We start from the raw sequence: 6,398 nt of genomic DNA, 5'->3' as shown, positions 1-6,398 counted from the left end.
TGCTTTGAATACGATTCTTTTAAAAAGAAGTTTACCCTCATAGGAGGGTAGAAAAACCCAAGAGTACGCAGTAATCGGAATAACAACGTCGTTGGGATATTTTGATATGCTAGCAGATTAGGATAATTATTTCTGAACCTCTGCAAATGAGTTGAGATCTTACAACAAAGACATCATAACGACTATTATTTGCTTACTAGATCAGTACCAACATCCTCTGTTTGTCGCATTTACGACAAAGCATAGCTCTTATTTCTATAATTGCAGTGCTGGTGTCCTCTTGACCTATTTCAGCATCAAGTTTTCATTTTACCTGGTCATTGTCACATACGGAGTAATGTTTGGGTTAGGTATCGCTTTGGCTTATGGAGCAGCAATCACTTGCGGAATGAGGGTAAGAGATGTAGGCGATTAGTGGTTATACATACGTCTGGAGCAAGATCCAGAAAACACACTTTAAATATTAGGTGATTGAGGTTTAGGAACTGCGGTCACTTTTACTGCGAAGAAACCCCACTCAAGAAGGGAAATAAATTAACAAGAACACAACGTCGAAAAAACTGAGTACAATGAAAGTTCACTCTTTCAGCCTCTTTTTGTAGCGTGCAGGCAAAACCAAACAAAACACTTTAGCGATACAGGCGTTTGTCTCTCCCCTACGAAGGTAGGAACACAAAGGCAAGGATCCCCCCAAAATCTCAATCACTTTCAGGTTATTAAGGTAAAGACGTTCGGATCTTGCTATCAGCAGACTGGGTATTGACTACCAAGTAGTGAGGGCCTGGTTCGTTTCTTAAGCCGGGGGGTTGGGGTTGGAATATTTTTTGCCGACATCGAAAAATGGCTGACACCCATTTCAACGATATATATATATATATATATATATATATATATATATATATATATATATATATATATATATATATATATATATATATATATATATATATGTATATATATATAAACACAAATTACTTCCAAGTACAAAGTAATTATATTCGTTACTTAAGTTTCATGCATCCGCAATATTCAGACGGAACTGAAATTATCCGTAGCTCACACTCTCATTTATGGTTGGGACGTAACATTCTATTTCAAGGTTAAAGGGACATTATTTGTATCTTTTGACTTTTTTTTCATTTCTTCGATGACTTAAATTCTCGGTCAAGTCAATGAGAGACCTAAATTGTGACTATGGACAGCTTCAAGGATATGTAAAACCACCTCCTTGCTCTTTACGGCAAGGTTCAATGTTGGTAAGGGCGTCCGCGCGATTTGAACCAACCGCCATTATTGAACCCAAGCACATGACCAATATTACTACGCATACGTCAACCATCAAAGTACAGCTGGAACGTGAACGGCCGGCCTGTCACCTACAACACCAATGGATATCGAGGAGCACACGGCGCATAAACAAATGCACGTCTCACAAACTACTGTCAAATAGTGAAACTAAGCAGGGCATTTGCTTGTAAGTTTGATTTTAGTATCGATGACACAGACTGTGAAACAAATAAAACCATAGACGCAACATTGGGTCAATGGTAAAACTAAAACGATGTCAGATTGCTGTACATGTGGTGATAGTGAAACAGCAACAGAGTAGTGCATTCTCTGTGCATTTGATCGTTAGCAAATCTTCGTCAACTTTTAAGATTTCTAGGGCATTTTCTTGCCATAAAGTTGGTTCGTTTTACAAACACGACATGATCACTTGTTGAACTTGGAAACATCGCTCTCGGACTGAACAGTGCACGGTGTAGCATCTGTGACATCGTGACCACGCCGGGCGGGTACTGTACTGTCATTGATATGCTCGCGATTTGAGTAACCTCTCGACACACAAGATCTGTTTGAATGTTGTTATTCTCTGTGCATCGTGTAATTATTTGTAACAGTTGAATTGCATTTCGAACCAAAAGTGAGAACATCGCAATGACAGTTGCCTAGACCCGATCGCTTACGGCCTCCATGCCTCCGACCCACTCCCCAAAAGTGGGCTTGTACGTAAGTTTAGAAGCGCAGCTGAGCACATCGTGTACCTAAGCCCTGCGTACGGGTCTGTGTTCCCGGCGTTATACGGCCTCCACGCCGTATAACACCGGGAACACACTGACCTGTACGCTGGGCTAATCGTGTACCCAGGCGAGGTGGGTGTGCTCGAAAACGAAACTCAATGCAAGCTTGGGATTAAAAATGGGTTGTTTTTGGTGGAGAAACTGCACGCCGCAACCGAGGTGCTGCCAGCGGTTTGGCACAGCCCTGCCACGCGGAGCTAGCTTTCACCCAACAATGTGATTGTGGCGAGTCCTAAAACCCGGACCGAGACGAGTCGAGACGAGACCCTAGACCTCCTATCTTACTGATAGAAAAGTGTCGTTTTTTTTGCACATAGGCAGCATATGTATCAATGCCACGGAAAAAAAGGACGTTGTTCTACTTCTATCTTAGTTAGTCAAAGAAGTGATATCCCACTCCTACCACCGACTTATGCTTGTTCATTTTCGTACATTCTAGTCAGTGGTTACAATTAGCTCTCCGAATCTGAATCTTAATCTGAGGCTGCCTTAGATTCCACACACATAACATACATGAATGTTGAATATGAATGTACCATCGGTAATGTAGAAAAATGGTGCAGAGCCACTGTAATGAAATTAAACATATGAGCTCTCAGTTTACTTTCCTATAATGTGTTTATAAATGGTGAATCTAATTTCTAAAAAATGATTACTTAAATCTCCTGTATGTATGTTTCTAATACAAGGTTACCTATTTTGAATTCACAGTAGATATCATAGTAGAATCTGAATCTGGCGCTTATCGCTTAGGCCAAAATGCCGACGTCGCGTCGCAGTTCGCATGTTTCGAGCTCGCCTTGAACTCAAGTTGAAAAACCTCAACAAATCTTTTTTCAGTTGTTTCAATCGTTGATTGTGCTATCTCTTGCTTTGTGCATCGATCTTTGACACTCTCAACAAACTGCAAGCTTCTGTAGTGTTGTATACATGATGTATTTACAACCCCTGGCCTGAGGGTCATTATGGTCTCGTTTCTACTCGTCTCGGTCCGGGTTTCGGGACTCGCCCATGAGGTACGTGTCAGTCGCCAAAGTACATTGCTTCAATTCGGCGATTTTCTCGACAATAACGTGACTGTCTACTGAAGTTTATCCCTTCAGTTTACTCTGTTTTCACATTTCTATGCCCACAGGCTTTGGGCAAGTCTACATGCATATGGAGGAGCAAACGAGACGAAAAAAATCCACAATTTTGGCCTTGTCGTCGGCTTCTTGCAGCTTGTAGGCATTTGAAATGCCCATTATAAAATGTGCTCTCTAGCAGCAAAGTGTGTATCTAAGAGCAGGATTGGCCTTCAAGATCTCCATGAAAAACTGACTGTCAAAATATAACGGAGCAAACGGGATCGGCAATAGGGAATCCCGAAACTGCAATACTGCGCTTTCGACTTTCACTTTGTGTGGTTTATTTGTTTTACACGCGGATGCTTACAGCGGCCTAGATAGCAGTTTGGTCTGATCGCAGGTCAACCTTGCAAACTCTGAGGTTAAAAGTAGCCCACCATTAACCCCTGTCCCAAGGTTTTTCTATACAGTGTACGCAAACGGGATGGAAGTTGTCTACAGTCGACCGTTTTTTTAGACATCTTTCAGTAAGTCGAACAACATTATCAGCTGCTCGTTTGCAACAATATAAGGTCAAAGATACAAATAATGTCCCTTTAAGTTATAATATTTGCTTTGGTAGCGACATGTTCAAACCCTCTCGGGGTTTTGTTTAACAGCGTAGATTTTGTCATTATTATCATTACGTATGTACGCATAAACATACATACATACATACATACATACATACATACATACATACATACATACATACACACACACACACACACACACACACACACACACATACATACATACATACATACATACATACATACATACATACATACATACATACATACATACATACATACATACATACATTTAATCCTATTTGTCATTGTTACAGTGGTTTCCCAAACACAAGGGCATTGTTAGTGGTTTAGTAGTAGCTGGGTTCGGTGGCGGCGCCTTTATATTCAGCCTAGTGCAGACTGCATATATAAATCCTGCAAATATCTCACCAACAGAGACGCCCTCAGGAAAGTGAGTATTCAAGCCACTTTCGTCCTCTCAATCTGTCCTCGCTTCAACCTAGGATGTTGTTGAAAGGACTCATATTGTGCACTATCGGAAATATTTCTAGAAATCCAAAATTGTTATCTCAGATAAAGCAATCATCATCAGAACCAAGAGCTCAGACACATATTGCAAAAGTTTTATGCAGAAGTTTTGTCAAAACGGAATCCGCAAATCGTAACAATAACAAAGGGTAAAACAAGAATTTTAGGCAGTGCGCATGTCAAAGAAATGACACTGAAACTATTACAGAAAAGCAATTCTGTTAAAAGGCAATAATAACCTACATGTAACCTACTTTCGAACAGATATTTCGACCAAAAGGAAATATTAGATAGAACACCGACATGTTTTTTGTTACTTGGCGGTTGCTACATAGTTCTCCAACTAATTGGGACGCTGTTCTTGGTCGACCCTCCGGAAAAGGAAGTAAGCATAGTTTTCTGTACTTGTCGTTCTGTTAGTCTAGTATCAACGAAAAATTCAACTCCTTAACAACAATACGATATTTTTTATGCTTTTCATCAACTTAAATTGCAGCTTCGCATGCTTGTGGGGGTGGTCCCCCTGTTGAAAAAATATTAAAGAACAACGCACTAAGTTACGGGTTGATTACAATGTTTTCGATATTGCCGCTCGTTAAAATGGCGGCCGATCTGTCACAAGAATACCCACTTAGCAAGTCTAATGCGCAATAAAAGGCCAATTAATCTGCTGATTATTGAACAGGAATTAGGCCCCTACACAATGTATTATAATAACCTTTGATCATGATTTCCTGAATAGGGCTCGGCTATTGTTATCACTCGAGCGTACTTGAGAACACTTATCCGTATGTCTGTCAATATAATACGCCCACACTACAGGCCTCCTTATTAGCTGGGTAGTCTGCTAAGTCGATCAATTTCGAATCGATCTTACTCGATTACTCTATTTTACTGTTTTATGATCTTGGGTCTTACAGAGGCGTTTACAAAGTAAAGGGCCGCTTCCATGTAACTCCGATTGCAGTAGAGAAAGCTTGTGTTTATAAAAAAATATGTTTATCAACAAAACACCCGCGCATGCGCAGCGAGACGACATCTGCACCTTAAAGCTATAGGAAATTGCATGTAAAGGAATTTGGGCTTTATCTCCTCAAATAATTTGTCGGCAACAGATTAGGCGACATTATGGGCCTTTGATGTTGCACGAAAGGAGATTGTTATATAAAGGGCGGAGATAAATTACGCAGTACACAATTATTTGAAGATGAACTGTCCTTGATAAATTCCTATAACATTATTTAAAAACAATATAAACTAGTGGGAAATTCAAACATTAGTTGCAAGAAACAGGTGCTTAATCTAATTTTTCAACAATTATTATTTATTTGCAGCATGTCTGAAGTACTCGTAGATTGTTTCGTGGAATCTTTATACTTTGATTTTCGTACTTTCAAATAATAGGCGTATATAATGCTTAAGTACAAAACAAATATCTCCCCTTCACCTCTGGGTAGTTTTCTTATTACGTTCCAAACTTTTATCTCAGCAAAGCGAGAATCAATCTGAAAGATTATTCCCTCTACCCGATGAGGAAAGAGAAGAAATTGACAGTAATTTGAAAACGAGCGCGGTTGTTCGAACCAGGGCATTCTGGACAATGTGGTTCACGTATGTTCTCAACATAGAAACCCAAGTGTTGGTGTCCTCTTTGTACAAGGTAAGGTTTCACTAGCGTTTTATGTAAAGCTTTTCTTTGCCCGTATGCCTGTTTACTTGAAAGTAAAAGAACATCCTTACACGCTTTCGTCTAAAAGCCTACTAAGCATAGAAGACTTCCATCTCTTATTTTCCATCAATCCTTAATTACCACCAAACATCTGTGCTTCCATACCAATCTACTCTAATTCCGTCATTAATTTCACATTTTTGTATGGTCACTATTTCAATATTGTTGTCTATTTGTGATCATATGTGACATAACGTAATCCTATTAGGGGCCCAAGCCGACCGGCTGGGACCCTATTGTTATTGCTCAAATTCTACTGACTTCCTCTTCTCTTCTTCTGCCGTTTCTTTGCTCACCTAGATCTCTCGAACGGCTGAACGAAAACTTCTCAAACTTGCAGGGCTAATAGGAGCCAATTAGTACTCGTGCACCTGACCCTTGAAATTATGATTGGTCACGTGACCTGGCTGCCATATTG

General features: G+C 40.0%; 1 long non-coding RNA gene across 1 annotated transcript; it reads left to right on the top strand.

Moving 5' to 3' along the window:
• Positions 1-271: 271 nt before the first annotated feature.
• LOC139134284 (uncharacterized) lies at positions 272-5,907 on the top strand. Its single transcript, XR_011552767.1, has 4 exons — positions 272-394; positions 4,038-4,174; positions 4,516-4,636; positions 5,741-5,907. It is a non-coding gene; the product is annotated as an uncharacterized lncRNA (long non-coding RNA).
• Positions 5,908-6,398: the final 491 nt, after the last annotated feature.

This window comes from Ptychodera flava, chromosome 6 (genome assembly GCF_041260155.1).
Source record: "Ptychodera flava strain L36383 chromosome 6, AS_Pfla_20210202, whole genome shotgun sequence".
Taxonomy (NCBI): domain Eukaryota; kingdom Metazoa; phylum Hemichordata; class Enteropneusta; family Ptychoderidae; genus Ptychodera; species Ptychodera flava.
This window is presented reverse-complemented; position numbering and strand designations above follow the sequence as displayed.